This window comes from Musca autumnalis, unplaced genomic scaffold (assembly GCF_047663935.1).
Source record: "Musca autumnalis isolate F117 unplaced genomic scaffold, ASM4766393v1 scaffold_4, whole genome shotgun sequence".
In the NCBI taxonomy this organism is placed as follows: Eukaryota; Metazoa; Arthropoda; class Insecta; order Diptera; family Muscidae; genus Musca; species Musca autumnalis.
In genome coordinates, this window is record NW_027411977.1 from 94982341 (window position 1) to 95002051 (window position 19711).

Here is a 19711-nt window from a genome sequence, read left to right on the forward strand (position 1 = left end):
AATAATGTTCCACAAACATCCCTGGCGGGACAAGGGTGACTTCTCTCATATCAATGAGTGCACCCGGATTCATATTAGCTCAATAATATGGGACCTACTGTTTATCGCCGAGTCCGAACGGCGCATGGCTGAAATACTCAGGAAATGTCGCCAACATTACTGAGGGGAGTTTTGCCACCATTGGAAATTTGATGTTGCCTGGTCTGGGAATCGAACCGCAGACCTTCTGAGTGCAAGGCGGTTGTGCATACTATTGCACCACGGTGGCACCCAATATAGGCCGTTTTATACCCTACACCACACTATGGTAAGGGGTATTATGTCTTTGTGCATTTGTATGTAACATACAAAAGGAAATGAAATAGACCCATAGTTCCTTTTGGGGATATACATATAATCACTTTCTGAGTCGATTTATGTATGTCCGTCCGTCTGTCCGTCTGTCCATGTATTTTTGTTCGCAACGTACAGGTCGCATTTTTTGTCCGATTGAGCTGAAAATTGGGGACTACATTTTCTTTAGCCATAGGAAGAACGCTATTGCTTTTGGTGAAAATCGGTTCAGATTTGGATATAGCTCCCATATATATTTTCGGCCGATTTCACCTATTTTCTGTACCAAACACGCTATATATTTCAGATTTCGATGAAATTTGGAGTGTGTGACTGAATTCGGTCTGGAAATAAATGTGCCAAATTATATCGAAATCGGTTAAAATTTAAATATAGCTCCGATTTACATTTTACATATTCACAGTGATGTAGGGTAACATATAGTCGGTCCCGCCCGACTTTGATCCTTTCCTTACTGGCTTTAAATTGATGAATGTTTTACGATGTGCAAAGTTTCGTGCTCTTCAGTAATTTTGGTTAGTGCCGACAGGTTTTTATAGAGCTTTTTGGACCATTATCTCAAAAGGTATGGATTTGCCCACGAAAATTAGGACCAAGAACAATCCGCTGTAAAATTGTGAAAACTATCCGAGACATGCACTTAAACTGCACTTGTGCGAATAAAATTTCAATTTTTTTTGTTGGAGGTACCATTGTTGTTGAACTGATATACATCATATTTGAACCAGATGTATGGCTGGAAAAATATTAATAGGACCAAATTTTGTACCAAATCAGTTAAATCATTCGAAAGTTATGGTGCGTACCACTTCATAGAAAAATTTTGAACTTTTATGTGGCAGGTACCAGAAGGAGTGTTGCAATATGTGCCAAAATATCTTGTTCCCAACCGATTTTTTATTTATTTTACAACATAAATTCATCTTTCTACTTTTTTATCTTTTTTGTATTTTGTTTTTTTTTTTTATCTTTTTAATTCCAATAGATATTTTTTCTTCTCAGAAAGGAAAACAAACTCTAACTTAAAAAACATTCGATTTTTTTTCTTGTATGTATTTCTTTACTTACTTTAATTTTCTTTCTTCGTCGTTTTCTTCGTTGCTTATGAATGATGGCAAATTATTTCAAAAACTTTTGAAGTTTGGTGTTTTGATTTACTTTGCCGCGACACTTGAGAACAATTTGTTAACAATAATTGAAATTCGATTTTAGTTACTTTTTAATTACACTCTTCGCTTTGTAAAATTTCCAGTTAATTTGTGTTCAAAATATGTTTCTTTCGTTTTGGATATTTCTCTTCTCTTGATTCCCGTTTTGTAATTTCAAAAAAAATATATAACTTTACTTCTATTCAGCCTCAGTAATTAGTTGTTGTACTCTCTTTTGGTTGTCTCCTCTTTCTTTTTCTTTTGGTATAGAATTCCTGGCGTTGATATGGGAGGGTATCTGGTATTGGAGGTATTGTGAAATTTTAAATGGTGCTACTGCCCTGTATGAATTTATGCAGTTGCTGTTGGTGCTGATGCGGCTGCTGATCTTCCTCTGGTGTTTTTGGTGTTTTAAACGGGGGGTAATTTGTCGGCTGGCGGCAAAGTTGTCGCTTGTTCTTGTTTCGTTTGAAAACTTTCACTGTTACGTTATAAAAGAGTTCAGTAATTCTAAATTATGCGGTGTCCTCGACAGAGCGTTGGCGTTCTGATTGAATATCAATAGTAAATAGTTTTGCACGGACATAGGTCGTCCTCTGAGGGTATCCGTTTTGGAAAAGTTTATTTTCAATGAGGGCGGAATTTTGGCGATTTTTTGTACTTCGCTGTTAATTGCGTTAGGCGAGTGGCTCACAATGGAGTTTTGGTGGCAATTGTAAAGCTTAGCCGTTGGTGGGGAATTTTTAAGGCAATTTTTTTGTAATACCACACAAATTTGTTCTTGTTTTAGGTTTTGCTTTGTACTGCTTTTTTTTAAACAAAACTTTTGTCTATAATTATTTAAATTAGTTTTTATTTTTCGTTATTTGCTATTTTATACTAAATTAAAAAATTTAGTATTGTTTGACTATTTTAATGTTTTTTCTACTTTATTGTTTTATACAAAGGAGAAATTTTTCACACGCACACACAAAAATCTCTTCAAAACATTTTAATGTTCAATTTTGTAACAATTTTCAATAATTTTTGTTGAACTGCTGTGTGCTTCTTAGCCTCAAAATGACACAATAACCAGTTAACAGACATTACAAATGTACAACAATTTACAGTTCTTTTCTTTTAATATGCACTTCTTGGTAGAGTTTTTTTATGGTTTGTTCTTTATTCGTTTGCAAAACGATCAATTGATCGATCGTCTTGACGTACACACAAGAAATTCTACACTCTTCTTCAAATGAATTAGTTCTTTTTTGGAAAAGAATTTTCGATACGCTTGTAATATTTCACTAAATACGACGTATGATGTTCAGAATTTGTTGTTGCTGGTGGTTTTTCAATATGATTTCAAAGAAATTGATCCGCGTGTATCCGTAGTTAAGCGCTCTAAAGAAGAGAAGGTGTTCTGCTAGTCGTGACTAAAACAGTACTGATCATATTTGGAACTAGCAGTCAATATATAGACACTGTGAGTAGTGAGGCACGTTATATTCACGCACACTCTCGTACACACACACATAGAAAAATTCGAAAAAAAAATTGCTCTTGAAATATTTTCTTCATAAGAGGTTGTTGCTACTGAGTAACATAAAACACAAGTAAAATAAAAAGTACTACATTTAGGTAGAAAAGTGTAGAGCGCGAGTAGAGTGGTCACATGTACTACACAACCAACATACGACATCTATCCACCGATCGATCGTTCGATTGACCTCTCTCATTGTACTCAAATTACTCTTTTTGTAATTTCCATGAGTGCACTGAACAAAACACTCCATCGATACACACCATAGTTAGTTACAAGATTTACAAACGTGCAACAATGCATACAACAGGTATCAGTGAGTATTCTTATGTATGTATGTGTGTTTAGGTTCGTAAGTCTTATCGATCGGCATTATTGAAATCTGCTATTTCAAACATTTATTTTACTCATCTTATGACAAGACAGTTCAATTAACTCATTCAATAATATTGTAAAGTCATCGTGCATCGAAGGCATTCACATAAAACTGGGGTTATATACCCAGCAAACCAATCGTACCGACATCGCAACGAAATCGGAACAAAATTTGGACGATACGTCCACATCTGATCCGAAATCGTAACGATATCTTAACGAAAGTTGTATGAAGTGGTTGACATAATTTCGCAACGAAATGTCGGAGCTACATCGGATCGATTTCGGTCCGATTTCGTAACGAAATCTGAAGAAAATCCTTGGGAAATTCGGAAAGGAAATTTCTTTCCGACATTCGTTGCGAAATCGGTACAAAATCTGAACTATATCCTCTCCGAAAAATCGTTTAGAAATCGGAACGAAATGTGAACAACTTTGCTTTCGAAATTGTTCAGACGTGTCGGACATCAGACATTTGGTTTGCTAGGTACATACATATGTATGTCCATATGTACTAGTGTGCTAGTAATGCAAAAGTCAAAAATTGTAAGTAGTTAAGACTTAAGCCAAAAGATAAATATTGATAATCACTGATTGAGGAAACAATTCGTTAGTAAATGATCGATCGGTTAAGAGCGGATGTACCAAACATCTTGTAAGTACCTAGAAAAATTAATTGAAAGTGATTCCATATGAAGAAATGTTTTCCGTGGTTATTTTGCTTGAGTTCGAACGAAGTCGTGAATGATTTTTTTCATCTTATTTGGAATCCATCCAATTGACAAATGGTGATTGATTCAACTAATAATTTGTCTTCGAACATTTCCCTGGGTAGGTGTACACCCATCCACCGTGAGGAGAACGTATGATAAACCCCAATTTTAATGAAATGAAAAAAAATAACTCTGGACTGTTATCAGGTGACGTAGGGGATGGAAGATACTAAGGAACGGTCCTGACCGATTTTAACATGGCAAATCCCAGGATTTATCTTGGTCCCTCTTTTATTTCAAGTGGACACTGACCTCCCGTGGTGTCACCTGGGGAACTGCCTTAAACCCCCTTTAAAGGTATTGAGCTAACATGTGCCGCGCATTCACCCAAAGAACGTTAAAAACTTGGGTTTGGGCGTCGGGTTAATAACCCTCCCCTAGAAAAAAAAACAGCCTACTATGAAAAAACGAAAGAAAAGTAAAACAAACCCCTCTAAAGTTGACGAACCCCACAAACGTTTTACGGACCATGATCTTCGAATCTGCACCTGGAATGTTCGCACTCTTTATAGAGAAGGTACAGTCTTCGCATTGACAGACGTACTTGAAAAATACAAGGCCGATATTACTGCCATACAGGAAATACGATGGATTGGGAAAGGCGTCACAACAACACCTAAAGGTGACGCACTGTATTATAGCTGCCATGACGTAAAGCATGAGTTTGGTTGCGGATTTGTAGTTAGTCGGAGACTAAAACATCTGGTATCCAGCTTCACTCCAGTGAATGAAAGACTTGCTGCAATTCGAATAAAAGCTAAATTCTTCAACATCAGCTTTATTTGCGCTCATGCTACCACCTAAGAAAAGGACGAACAGACCAAAGATATATTTTACGAGCGCTTAGAAGAACCATATGACCGTTGCCCTGCCCATGACATTAAAATTATTCTAGGCGATTTTAATGCCAAAATTGGAAAGGAGAACATCTTTGGCCAAACAGTCAGTCTCCACAGTGAAACATCTGACAATGAATGGTATGAGGCTGATAGACTTTGCAGCTGCAAAAAACATGGTAGTTAGCAGTACCAGATTTAATCATCTCGAAATTCATAAGGGCACCTGGCTGTCTCCAGATCAAAGAACAAGTAATCAAATTGATCATGTTGTGATAGATGAAAGACATTCATCGAGCGTGTTGGATGTACGATCGTTCCGAGGCGCAAACATTGATTCGGACCTTGTTGTAGAAAAGGTACGCACCCGGTTAAACGTAGCGAATAAAGTACGAACACACACAACACGAAAGTTAGACATCGGTAAGCTGCAATCACAACAGATAGCCACAGCATATTCCACTCAACTAGCCCAATTGCTTAATCAAAGCACTCCTCATCCCGATAACATATCAGCGCAATGGCAAAGCATTGCCCACTCCATGCAAACAGCCGCAAAATCCATACTTGGATACCAGAGACCTCCACCAAGGAATCCATGGTATGATCAGGAGTGTCGTGCTGCCACCGAAGAGAAAAATGCGGCATATAGAGCTACTTTACAATCCGTAGCAACGCGTAGCACACGAGAGAGATACAGGGAGAAAAGGAGAGAGGAGAAACGTGAGTGCGAAAAGCGGGAGTGCGAAAAAATCGAGATGTACAGGAGCCAGAATAAAGTCCGAAAATTCTACCAAAGAGAGAGAAAATTCTACCAAAGAGTCAAGCATCAAACTGATGGCTTTGGTACAGGCACATGCTCCTGTAGAGACCAGCAAGGTAATTTGGTAACTGATACATATAGTGTACTCAGGATATGGAAAGAACATTTTTCAAATCTGTTGGTATCCAATAGCAGCGAAGACGACGAAGATACCACAGTCCCAATCCCAGAAGATGGTATTGAATGTATACCGCCCAGCCAAGATGAGGAAAAGACAGCAATAAATCGGCTGAAGAATAATAAGGCAGCAGGAGCCGATGGCTTACCAGCCGAGCTGTTCAAAACCGGAGGCGATACGCTGATAAGGTGTATTCATCAGCTAGTTAGCACCATCTGGCAAGAAGAACAAGTACCCGACGATTGGAACTTGAGCATCCTTTGTCCAGTCCACAAGAAGGGAGATAAGACTGTATGCTCTAACTATAGGGACATAAGTCTACTCCCTATTGCCTACAAGATCGTGTCAAGGATATTGTGCGAACGACTAAAGCCTATGGTCAACGAGATAATTGGACCATACCAATGCGGCTTTAGACCTGGCAAGTCTACCATTGACCAGATATTTACCCTGCGGCAAATCCTGGAGTAGACCCAAGAGATGCAGATCGACACCTACCACCTTTTGTCGATTATAAAGCAGCCTTCGACAGCCCGCTGCGTTCAAAGGTATCCCAAGCCATGTCTGAATTTGGTATCCCCGCAAAGCTCATCCGGCTTTGTAAAATGACTTTAACTGACACGAGGTCCTCAGTTAAAATAGGAAAGAACCTCTCCGAAGAGTTTGGTACCAAAAGAGTTTTCAGACAAGGAGACAGCCTTTCGTGTGATCTCTTCAACATCCTGCTGGAAAAGGTTATACGAGAGGCAAACGTCAAACGAAGTGGCACAATCTACACCAATAGCCACATGTTCCTTGCTTATGCTGATGATATAGACATCATGGGCCGATCAGTAAAAGAAGTAACTGATACCTTTATGAAGGTCGAAGGAGAATCTGCTAAAGTGGGTCTGGCGGTAAACGGCGAAAATTTATGGTGTCGACGCGCAAAGCGTCCATAGAGCTCGGACCAACTGTGGAAGTTTGTACCTATAATTTTGAGGTAGTTAAAGACTTCGTCTACCTCGGCACTGCCATAAACACAACAAACAACATCAGTTGTGAAATAAGAAGAATTGTATTGGCCAACAGATGCTACTATGGTCTAAGTAAGCAATTTAAAAACAAAGCCACATCTCGTCAAACAAAAATAACACTATACAAAACGCTGATACTACCTGTGCTAATGTATGGCTCCGAAGCATAGGTACTTGCGCAAGCAGATAAGGCAGTGCTTGGTGTGTTTGAGAGGAAAATTCTTCGAAAGATCGGCCCGCGTTGACGGTGAATATCGACGACGTATGAACCACGAGCTATATCAGCTATACAAAGACATGAATATAGTTAAACGTATCGAGATGCAACGATTGCGTTGGCTAGGCCATATCATATGAATGAGCGATGAAGAACCCGCTAAGAAGGCGTATGAATACATGCCACATGGCGGTGCACGCAAAATTGGCATGCCAAAGAATAGATGGCACAAACAAGTGAATGAAGAGATGACAAGTCGCGGTATTCCAGAATACGAAGCGAAAAACAGAGAGAATTGGAGATCTTTTCTTAGTTCGGTCTATGGAAGAAATGTTCTGTAATGGGCCAGCTAAGTAAGTAAGTTATCAGGTAAGCCCCTGCAGTGCAGCCAAAAGTTTTTTATTCGAAGAAAACTACCAATCTTTTTATTAAATTTGTTCATATGAAATGGCACATCTTGAGCTTCCTTAGTTAATTTTTTGTTAACTTTTTGTTGAAAATGAATGGACCGATTATCATATATTTTACAATGTTCATAGATAAGAAATATCAATAAACCAAAAAATCGCCGGGGCGCTTTTTAAATAAAACGCGATTCAAGTTGTCATTTTTAGGGTTTTTTAGGTTTTCGAGACTTTGCTTGGAAAAGTTCAATTTAGGACCTGCTCTTGAATCACTTTCATCACGGGGCAAGTCCATACTTCCTGAGAAAACAGCCCGAAAGGTGTAAAAAACCTCTATGACACAAAAAAACCCAATGTCACCATATGTGGCTCTCGAACTGTTCTACCGATTTAGTGCAACATTTGGTCTTCGTCACATTTTATCCATACTTAGTTTCATGGGGCAATACCGGTCCCCAACATCGGTACTTCTCCCCAATATTTAAAAAATGTCACTAAAATACGACGATATCATTTGAATGGTGCAACGAATTTGGTCCAAACTTTCTACCTCCTAATATTTAGTCAAAATTTGACATATCGGTCATCCCTAAGGGTACCTCCCCCACAAAAGTTCAAAATCTGTGTTAATTCCTAATCCACATTTTAGCCGGCAAGTTCAAATTTTCCAAAAGGGCCACAAAATTCTGAAGAGACCCTAAATACATTCGATCTGCCCTTAGATGAAAGTTTCAATTCACATTGGCTGAGGGTATATCACTGTCGGCAAAGCCGACTGACACTTTTTTACTTGTTTATCCGATATTTAGGCGTCGATTTTGCATTGCCACTAAACTTGAGTTGCGTTGTCAGTTGTCAGCACAACTGAGAAGAAATGTTGTATTATTGATGTAAACCCAATTGGGTTGTCGATAAACGTGTTATCGATCAGTGTTTTTTTTTTTTTCAAACTAGTGAATAAACAATTTTAAAATGATAAGTGATGATGAAGAAATGTACAGGACATGACATCTATTAGAAGAAATTTGAGGGACAAGTCGAATCCATTGGAATTGCCATCTGCACTGTAAGTTGAAGCTCATGTTGGAAAGATCTGTATAATAAGTAAATTATTTTAGGTTAAAGGCGTATTTTCGATTGAAAAGGATGCCGTAGTATACATTGTGGGAACGAAAAAGGATGACTTCAAAGTAAGTTGCAGATCAACAGAAATACCCCCACTTTTAAAAGTGTGCGCTGCGTTGAGATTTTTTGCGAAGGGAAGTTTCCAAAAGTCCCATGACAATGATTACAACAATTGCATGGCTCAATCTATATTGTCGAACGTATTGAAGGAAGTTGTTCACTTGATAGAGGACAAATTGTGTCAATATTGGATCCTTTCGAAATTGTCGGAGGAAGAAAAAAGACAAAACAAAAATCATTTTTATTCAAAAACGAAATTTCCTGGTGTTGTCGGCTGTATAGATGCAACCCATGTGCACATTGGATTTGCACTCAATTTATCAATTAATATTTCAAACTGTTGTTTTATTGTTATTTTCACCATATTTTTGATACACAAAATTAATTAATCATGCAAATAATCAACAATTGTTAAGAAAATGTTTTTTTACTTTCAATTTTACTTCTTGTTACTTCAAAAATATACACTGCAACTGAAAATAACTGGTTGCTGAAAAATAGCCGGTTCGTCAACTGAGATTCGCAACTTCAGTTGAAGGTTGCCATACATAAAGTAATTTTGACAACTGACAACTCCACTAAACGATAATTGCTATCGATAATCGACCCCTTAATTTTATTAAATATATATATAATATACATTTTTTACATTTAAATTTGTCAAATTGTTAACAACACAACAATAACTACGATGTAAATGTAGATATCACTGCGGTTCTTGTAAAAAGGTATCACAATTGGAAGATAAAACGGTTTACTTTGCAACATTAAACAACAAATTACTGTGAATTATATAGTTTTACTATATAAAGCGAAAAGTGGAAATGTTATTCGCAGCTACAAAAAATTTAAGACATGAATATTTATTAAAATTCAAACATCAATCCACTCCTGGGTGATTTGCAGCGAGTCTTACTTTGAAGACCTCATTCTCGTAATTGTACTATCATTTGAATATTACAATTTTTTCAAAATCCCGTTCTACACTACAACGATTCCCCATTACAGCAATTTCAAAAAATTACTTTGGTATAGAGCTTGAACTAAGAACGGATAAATCACTCTAGTGTAGACCGGGACATAATTAAATACGAATTTTTATGCAATGCTACTTATGAATACTCCCATCTCTCAAAAAATTTTACCGGCATAATGTCAATAAATAAGTACAATTTGTTATTAATATTTCACTTACCACACATAAATATGCAGTTTAAAATTTGTTAATTATTAAGATCACTTGATCAATGTTTTGTATAGCAATTCACATGTAAAAATATTTTATTTTGGCATCACTTCATTTAATTTATTTCAATAATATTATAATTTTCAGTGATTTACATATTTAAAAAAATTAAATAATTTAATTTAAAAATTGAATTTTTTAGATTTTTATTCCTATGACTAATTTCCCTCGAATCTTCTTCTAATTTATTTAATATTCTAAAAAAATAATTTTAACAACATGCATTTAAATAAAGAGTATTTTTTCGACTTTGCAAAAATATATTTAAAAAAATAATAAAGACAACTACCGGTGCGATAATATTTAATACAGCCGCGTACAGCCGGAAAGACGTTAAGAACTATAAATGCGAATCAAAAGGAAATCGCATTTAACTTTTATTAGCCACACAATCGAGCTATTTGCTGCTGCAAACTTGGATGTTCAGGTGAGTTAGTGAGTGAGTGTGTGTGTGCGGTTGTGTGCGCTGTGTCATACCGGTAAGGGGTTCCATTACATTGACAAATGAGAAAGATTCATTTGCTGGCTTCAACGATCTTCGAATGAAATTTTAATTTGATTCCAATCAAGTGTTAATAATCTTCCGCGGGCCTCCTTTTTTTAATTGTCCAAAGCGTATTTGACAAATTTAAGAAATTGAGTGGAGGGGGCCTTTTAAAATTTAATGAAAAATGGAACGAAAGGCTCTCAAAGAGTATTGAATGAGTTGCCATTTTTAATATATGTAACTGTGTTCCTGGTAGAATTGATAGAAATCTTCTAAAGGTCTTCAATATACCTCCTCAAGGTCTTTTATAGATAGAGATCTATCTCATAAAGGGCTTCTACTGATAGAAGACCTCCTTATGGTGTTCTATAGATAGAAGAACTCCAAAAGATCTTCTATAAATAAAGTAGCTCCTGAAGATCTTCTACAGAGTGAAGACCTTAAGTACACAATACATAGAATATCTCATCCATGTCGTCTATAGATAGATGACATTCTAAAGGTCTTTTACAGATAGATAACCTTCTAAAAATCTTTTATAGATAGCAGACTTCTTAAAGGTCTTCTATAGATACGAGACCTCCTAGAGGTCTTCTAAAGATAGAAGACCTCCTAAAGGTCTCCTAAAGTTTTCCGTCTATATATAGGATGTCTTCTATCTATAGAAGACCTTTAGGAGGTGTTTTATCTATAGAAGATTTCTATGAGGTCTCCTATCCATAGAATACCTTTAGGAGGTCTCCTATCCATAGAAGACCTTTAAGAGGTCTTCTATCTGTAGACGATCTGCCAAAGGTCTTCTACAGATAGAAGGCCTCCAAAAGTCATCTATAGACAGAAAACTTCCTACAAGTCTTCTATAGATAGAAGACCTCCTACAGGTCTTCTATAGACAGAAGATCTCATAAATATCTTCTTTAAATAAAATACCTCCTACAGGTCTTTTACAGATAGAAGACCTTTTATATATAGAAGATCTCCTACATGTCTTCTATGGATAGAAGACCTCCTAGAGGTCTTCTATAGATAGGAGACCTCATACAGGCCTCCTAAAGATAAAAGATCCAACCCCCCCCCCCCCCCAATGGTATTCTACAGATAGAAAACTTCCTACAAGTGTTCTACAGATAGAAGACATCCTAAAGATCTTCTATGGATAGAATACCTCCTACAGGTCTTCTACATATAGAAGACCTCCTACAGGTTTTCTAGATATAGAAGACCTTCTATAGATAGAAGATCTCGTACTGCTCTTCTATAGCTAGAAGACCTCCTAAAGGTCTTCTATGGGTAGAAGACCTCCAACAGGTCGTCTATACATAGAAGACCTCCTATCTCCTACAGGTCTTCTACATATAGAAAACCTTCTATAGATAGAAGATCACCTACAGGTCTTCAATAGATAGAAATCCTCCTACACGCCTTCTATAGATAGAAGGCCGCCTACAGGTCTTCTATACATAGAAGACCGCCCACAAGTCTTCTATACATAGAAGACCGCCTACAGGTCTTCTATACATAGAAGACCGCCTACAGGTCTTCTATACATAGAAGACCGCCTACAGGTCTTCTATACATAGACGACCGCCTACAGGTATTCTATACATAGAAGACCTCCTACAGGTATTCTATACATAGAAGACCTCCTACAGGTCTTCTATAGATAGAAGACCTCTAGTAGGTCTTATATAGATAGAAGACCTCCTAAAGGTTTTCTATAGATAGAAGACCTCTTAAAGGTCTTCTAAACATAGAAGACCTCTTAAAGGTCTTCTACAGATAGAAGACCTCCTACAGGTCTTCCATATATAGGAGACCTCCTAAAAGTCTTCTATAGATAAAAGACCTCCTACAGGTCTTCTATAGATAGAAGATCTCCTGCGGGTCTTTCTTCTATAGATAGAAAACTTCCTAAAAGTTTTGTAACAGATGGAAGTTCAGCAAAAAGTCTTCTACAGGTAAAAGTCCTCCTAACGGTCATCCATAGCTAGCAGACTTCCTAAAGGTCTTCTATAGTTAGACGTCCTTAAGGTCTTCTTTAGATAGAAGACCTCCTAAAGTCGTCTATAAACAGAAAACATTCTACAGGTGTTCTTTAGATAGTGGGCTTCCTAAATGTCTTCTATAGATAGAAGACTTCCCGCAAGTCTTCTACAGATAGAAGATCTCCTGCGGGTCTTTTTTTATAGGCAGAAAACTTCCTAAAAGTTTTTAGCAGATGGAAGACCACCAAAAAGTCTTCTACAGGTAAAAGTCCTCCTAATCGTCATCAATAGCTAGCTGACTTCCTAAAGGTCTTCTATAGTTAGACGCCCTTAAGGTCTTCTTTGGATAGAAGAGCTCCTAAAGGTCTTCTATAGACATAAGACCTTCTAAAGATAGGAGACCTCTTAAAGGTCTTCTGTAGATAAAAGACCTCCTAAAGTCGTCTATAAACAGAAAACTTTCTACAGGTGTTCTTTAGATAGTGGACTTCCTAAATGTCTTCTATAGATAGAAGACTTCCCGCAAGTCTTCTACAGATAGAAGATCTCCTGCGGGTCTTTCTTTTATAGACAGAAAACTTCCTAAAAGTCTGTAACAGATGGAAGACCACCAAAAAGTCTTCTACAGGTAAATTTCCTCCTAACGGTCATGCATAGCTAGCAGACTTCCTAAAGGCCGTCTTAGTTATACGTCCTTAAGATCTTCTATAGATAGAAGACGTCCTTAAGGTCTTTTATAGAGAGACGAAGTTCTTAAGGCCTTCTATAGATAGAAAATCTCCTAAGGATTTTTAATAAATAGAAGACCTCCTAAAGTTTATCTAAATATAGAAGACTTTCTAAAGGTTTTCTGTATATAGAAAGTATTCAATAGGGTTTCTGGAAATGGAAGACCTCATAACGGTTTTCTGACCTCCTAAAGGTTTCTTAAATAAGTGATATCAACCCATCCACCGTACGTACTTGACAATGCTCGGCGAATCTCGCCGGTGTAAGAGAGTCCCCCACTTCGTAACTTCTTTGTTTTATTCCTCCTAAATCTCGTCATTACTTCCATGATTTCATCCAAACATAACTTTCTTCCACTTCAAATTAAATACCGAAACTTTAAAGGCCTAGCGAAAAAGGCCTTAGAAAAAAACGTTAGTCCGACAAATGTTACGAATAAAAATCGAAGTCATTCGTGTTTCTTGACTGTGTCGCTGCGGTTTATCTCATCGTCGTCGTTTCTGATTGTCGAGGTCCATCAATCATCACACGAGCTGGTTACTACCAAAATACATACATACATTCGTATATAACTACACACATACATACTCGTACCTCCGTACAATAAATCTTGATCTTTGGATTCACTTATTTAGCAATAGCTGATCGTCGTCGTCGTCGTCGTTTGTGCTGTTGCCACTGTGTCTACGGTGACGATACGGTTGGTTCTGTGGGTTGGTTTGCTTGACTCGTTGTCAGTTTTTGTTGGATTGGGTTTTTGTTATACGGATAAGAAGAGATTCTCACAAAATTCTGTTGAATGATTATTTTTTTGGTAGGGTAGTGGTTAGACGATAGGGTAGGTATGTAGGTAGGTAGATGGAGAGATGGTTTGATATGTGGCGAACAAATGATATTTGCCAGACAACCAGACATGCCGTGAGGTAGTCAGACAGCCGAACAAGCACTTGTTGTAAAATATTGTTAATGTGATACAAGTGATACAAAATGTGTATACAGATGTAGGTACATGAAAACCTATGTATGTGGATATATAAATGAGTACTTGATTAAAAAAAATATATAACAGGTTCTTAAATAAGTCATAGAACACACATATGTATTATATATTAATTTGTTAAACAATTTGTTTGATTTTAATAAAGAAACCCGGTGAAGGGACCTTGTAGCCAAGAAAAATTTTGGAAAGGGGCAGATATTTGGTTCAAATTCCCTCGTAAGCCTGAACATCATCAGCAGAAAGTAACCGATACTCTGTTTAAAATCCTTTGTAGATCCAAGCACAAGAAGAAAGTGTCCAATATACTGCGCAATATGCCTCGTACACCAGAATATAATTAGAAAATTAGCGATATTTCGTTCAAGAACTGCAGACTTTGACCGATAATTTGTTCAAGATCCGTCGTGGGGCTGAGTAACGTAAGAAAGTGACCAATATTCCGTTTAAGAGCCGTCGTGGTGCTGAATATCATAATCACGTTACTGATATTCCATTCCAAAACCGTTGTGGGCCAGAAGACAAGAAGAAAGTGCCCAATATTCCTTTTACGAACCCCCGTGGGTTAGAAAAAAATTAAAAAACGTTCAGATATTTTGTTCAAGAGCAGTCATGGACCTAAACATCATTAGATATGTCCGCTATTTAGATTATATCGTAGAGTTCAGGAGCCAGTGTGAGCCTTGACGCCAGCTAATGCCGAGAAAGCGGACACCAGTGACGTCGTGGGTCTAGTGAATCATCAACTGTGACAAATACTTGCTTAACCTTCACCATCCTCACAGTCACAGGACCGATGCACAGTGGGAAAAAATATAGCTCTAGCGTGCAGATAGTAAAAGTCAAAGATTTATTGTGTGTTTATCAGTAATTTAGGAAATAATAGCTTTATATTGACAACTTTACTTCATTTGTTGATATTGATATATTAATATTCTTGGAATGCTCCTATAAACGGTACCTCCCGATTTTCGGTATTTTAATGATTTCTGCCACATTACCCTTATGTAATGGCTAAAATTTGCCATTTAGCCTCAGTTGGCGGTATAAAATATATCGACAGAGAATTGTCGGAAAAGGTCCACGTTTTGATATAGCCCCCATAGAATGGTACCGCCCGATTTTAGTATTTTTTAACTTTTTAGCCACATTATCCAACTGAAGTAGCTGAAATTTGGTATTTAGTCTTCGTTTGGGTTACAAAATATTCCGACAGATAATTATCGGTACAGGTCCACGTTTTGACATAGCCCCCATAGAACGGTACCGACAGATATTCGGTATTTTTAAAATTGCAGCCACATCATCCAACTGAATATACATACATAATTTATGGTGGGGGTTATAATAAGACTTCATAATCACCCCTTCCAGCTCTTTTTATACCCACAGCCTTTAGGCTAAAGAGGGTATTTACACTTTGATACGAGCAAAAATGTGCCTCATCGAAATAATGGTTTTAGACCCCAAGTATGTTTGTACGATATCCGTTTCAGACAATTTTGAGTAAATCTAGCAATGTCCGTCCGTCTGTCTGTCTGGCTGGCTGGTGCGCACGATAACTCTCGAACGGATTAATCGATTCGGTTCAAATTTTGGGTATCGAAATATTTTGTCCATATAGGTCCACTCCTTCAGGTACCTCCCCCATAAATGTTCAAAAATTGTCGCAAAACTTGTGCGCACGATAAATCTTGTAGGGAATAACCGATTTGGTACATACTTTGCACATCGTGTAATTTCTACCAAACTTAGATTAGGTTCCAATATGGACTCAATCGGTCCACTCCTTCGGGTACCTCCCACACAAAATTTCGGAAAAGTTCAGTTTAGGACCTGGTCTCGAATCGCTTTGATTTTTGTTTACGCAAGTTGTATTCGCTGTCCTCTATACGACGCTGTAAGTTTCATTAGGGGCAAGTCCATACTTCCTGAGAAAATAGCCTGAAAGTTACAAAAAACCCTATGACACCGTGTGTAGTGGTTGGAGCGCAAGATAACTCTCGAACGGATCTGCCGATTCGGTCCAAAATTTGGCTTTCGAAATATTTTGTCCAAACTTAGTTCAAGTTCAAAGATGGATTATATCGGTCCACTCCTTCCGGTACCTCCCCCACAGAAGTTCGAAAATGTTCGTAAAATTTGTGCGTACGATAACTCTTGAAGGGAGCAACCGATTTGGTCCATATTTTGCACATTATGAAATTTCTACCAGACTTAGATGAGGTTCCAATATGGACTCAATCGGTAAACTCCTTCGAGTACCTCCCACACAAAATTTCGGAAAAGTTCAGTTTAGGACATGCTCTCGAATCGCCTTGGTTTTTTTTTTTTGTACCATCTTGTATTCGCTGTCCCCTATACGAAGGTACAAGTTTCCTCAGGGGCAAGTCCATACTTCCTGAAAAAATAGTCTGAAAGTTGAAAAACAAACCCTATGACACCATGTTTATGGGTGGAAGCGCAAGATAATTCTCGAACGGAAATGCCGGTTCCGGCCAAAATTTGGCCTTCGTAATATTGTTTCCAAACTTAGTTTAAGTTCGTAGATAAGCCATATCGGCCCACTCCTTCAGGTACCTACCCCACAAAAGTTCAAAAATATTCGGAAAAATTGTGGGCACGATAACTCTTTATGGGAGTGACCGATTTGGTCCATACTTTACACATTCTCATAATATCTACCAGATATAGATCAGGTTCGAATATGGACTATATTTGTCCACTCCATCCCGTACCTCCCACAGAAAATTTTAGATAAGTTCACTTTAAGACCTGCTATTGAATCTCTTTGATTTTTGTTGAAGCAACTTACATTCGCTGCCTCAATTACGATGGTAAAAGTTGTTTCAGGGGCAAGTCCATACTTCTTAAAAAAACAGCCCGAAGGGTGTACAAACCCCCTATGGCACCCCCATGGTCTATGTCGGTCCATTCCTTTAAATACCTTTTCAGCAAAATTTTTGAACTTTAATCCTAATCAACATTTTTGTCGGTTCATACGAGACCAAAATTTTGAAACCCCCTAAATACATAAGTTTTTTGTGAAAAAAGTGTTTCAATTTGTACAGGCTGAGGGTATATCTCTGTCGGCAAGGCCGACTTATACTTTTTTACTTGTTAAGTAATAAAAACTTGCGTTAGCAGTTTATTTGGGGACGCTTTACTACGTTGATTTGCGTAATTCCCCCTTTTCCTAGGAACCTTAGGACGGACATTTTTAATTTCTATTTTCTTAAATTTTCCCTGGAATCGCAATTTAATTTGGACCAAACATTAAAAAGCATCCTGTGCCATATTGGAATTTTTCCATAAAAATGCAGTAATGGAAAAATGGAAGTTACATATAATTAGCTCATAACATCTAAATTAACATAACGTATGGTTTATAAAACTATTTAATTAAATTAAATACTTTTACGATAAATCAAAAATACAAAAGATTCGACAATAAATTATTCACAGACTGCACACGTCCATCACAATTTTACAACTTAAAAACATCATCGTGAACACTACCAAAAATATCTATGTTAGAGATACTGTTATTCCGTTCTGACCAATTAATTCCAATTATTATATACATATGTACGCCGTTAAGTACAGTCAACACTCTAGTTTAATACTGTACTAATGTCTCATGTAGAAAGATCTAGTCCAGGTTTTGACTTTCTGCACGCTAGATCTGTATGTTTTCCCACTGTTCGATGGAGCTGTATACAAGTCGAACCAGTTGTATCCAACCACATCACAACTACATAGTTTAAGCAGTAAATATCAGCAGCTAAATAACCCATTACAAAGTAATGTAAAGCTACATATCCCAGATTGGGAAAATACAGCAGCAAACAGAGAGGATTGGAGATTTTTTCTTAGTTCGGCTTATAGAACAAATGTTCTGTAAAAGGCCAGCTAAGTAAGTAAGTAAGTAATGTAAACAAGCTACAGAGTTAACTCAACTATCCAAAATAGGAAAAATGTAAAAGAACTATCCAAAATAGGAAAAATGTAAAAGTTATGTGACAAATATCAACTCTATTTCGAACCACCTATATGTATGTAAAAAAATAAAAAATTGAATGCAAATTTAATAACCGTTTTTTCACTGATCATTAAGTCCTAGAAACATACATACATATGTATGCATGTACACATACATCTATGCACAATTTCATGACACGGATGGATGTCGGCATTTTCCTCTGATGAATATCGTGCATCATCTGAGAGGGGCTAAGAGTAAAAAAAATCTAGTTTTGTTATTTGCACGATAAATATTGTACACGATAATTGTTCGGTTTGCTGTAGTTTTTCATGTTTCTTGTTGTTGTTGTTGTTGGTTCACCACTGAATGCTGTTTAGAGCAGCTACGTCTAGTCACGCCAACAAATTTCATTAAAAAAAAATCATTTGCTATTCAACTCTGGCAGACAATGTGGCATTCGGCGACGTAGTTGTGGTACTATATATTCATACATATATATGTTTGTTTGTATGTATGAATGAACATGTGAATACAACCGATCAATGAACAGAAAGATAAAGGGGCCTTAAGAAACTATAGAAAAGATATTAATTGTGTGAAGTTACAAATTTGGTGTACTTAGCTGGTTCTCTACAGAATATTGGTCCTATAAGCCGAACTAAGAAACGATTTATATTCCTATATTTTTGTTTCTTTAATTCTCCAATTTGGAATACCGTGTTAATTGATCTCCTCTTCCGCTTTTTTACTCCATCGAAGCTTTGGCTTTCCAGTTTTGAGTGTACCACCCGTATTTATACACCATTATAGCGGTTTGATAATCGCTCATTCTTAAGACATGGCCTAGCCAACTAAATCGTTATATCTGAATACGTTTAACTGTACTGATGTCGTTTATAGCAGATACAGCTTGTGGTCCATACGACATTGATACCGCCAATGCATATTGACCCGTAGATCATTCGAAGAATTTTTCTCTCAATTACACCAAGCACTGTCTTATCGGCTTGTGTAATTACCCAGACTTCTGCACCATACATTAGCACGGGTTTTATTTTTGTTTGACGAGATGTGGCTTTATTTTAAGCTAAACGTACGACCAAAATTATGCCTCATCGAAATAATGGTTTTAGACCCCAAGTATGTTTGGACGAAATCTGTCCGTCCTTCTGTCTATCTGTCTGACTGGTACGCACGATGCTAATACTAATATTTTGCACAAACTTATTTTAAGTTCGAAGATAGGCCATATATACTCCTTTCGGTGCCTCCCCACAAAAGTTAAACAATTTTCGCTAAAATGTTGCGGGCGATAACTCTCGAAGGGAGTAATCGAATCGGTCATAAGTTTGCATATGTCATATGGTAATATTAATTTCAGGCACACAATATTTGGAAAAAGTAGGGGAGACAGCTCTTCTCGAATCCTTTTGAATTTTTTGCAACAAGTTCTTCTTGCGGACCCTGTAAGGACGTCGCAATGTTTTTTCGGGACAAATCCATACATCCTG

General features: G+C 37.2%; 1 protein-coding gene across 6 annotated transcripts in view; it reads right to left on the bottom strand.

The window, feature by feature from the left end:
- ImpL2 (Ecdysone-inducible gene L2) overlaps positions 1 to 19711 on the bottom strand; it is a 115673-nt gene that overhangs the window by 12519 nt on the left and 83443 nt on the right. The window contains exons 1-2 of one of the 6 annotated variants that reach the window (XM_073983423.1): positions 10307 to 10362; positions 9967 to 10066 (exon numbers count right to left, since the gene is read on the bottom strand). The exons of 1 other annotated variant lie outside the window; for it this stretch is intronic. The gene's annotated coding sequence lies outside the window, so the exon portion shown is untranslated. Of the gene's footprint in view, positions 1 to 1422; positions 4566 to 9966; positions 10219 to 10306; positions 10407 to 19711 lie in introns of those variants that run through there. 4 more of the 6 variants (XM_073983421.1, XM_073983425.1, XM_073983422.1 and 1 more) reach the window with 4 other exon arrangements.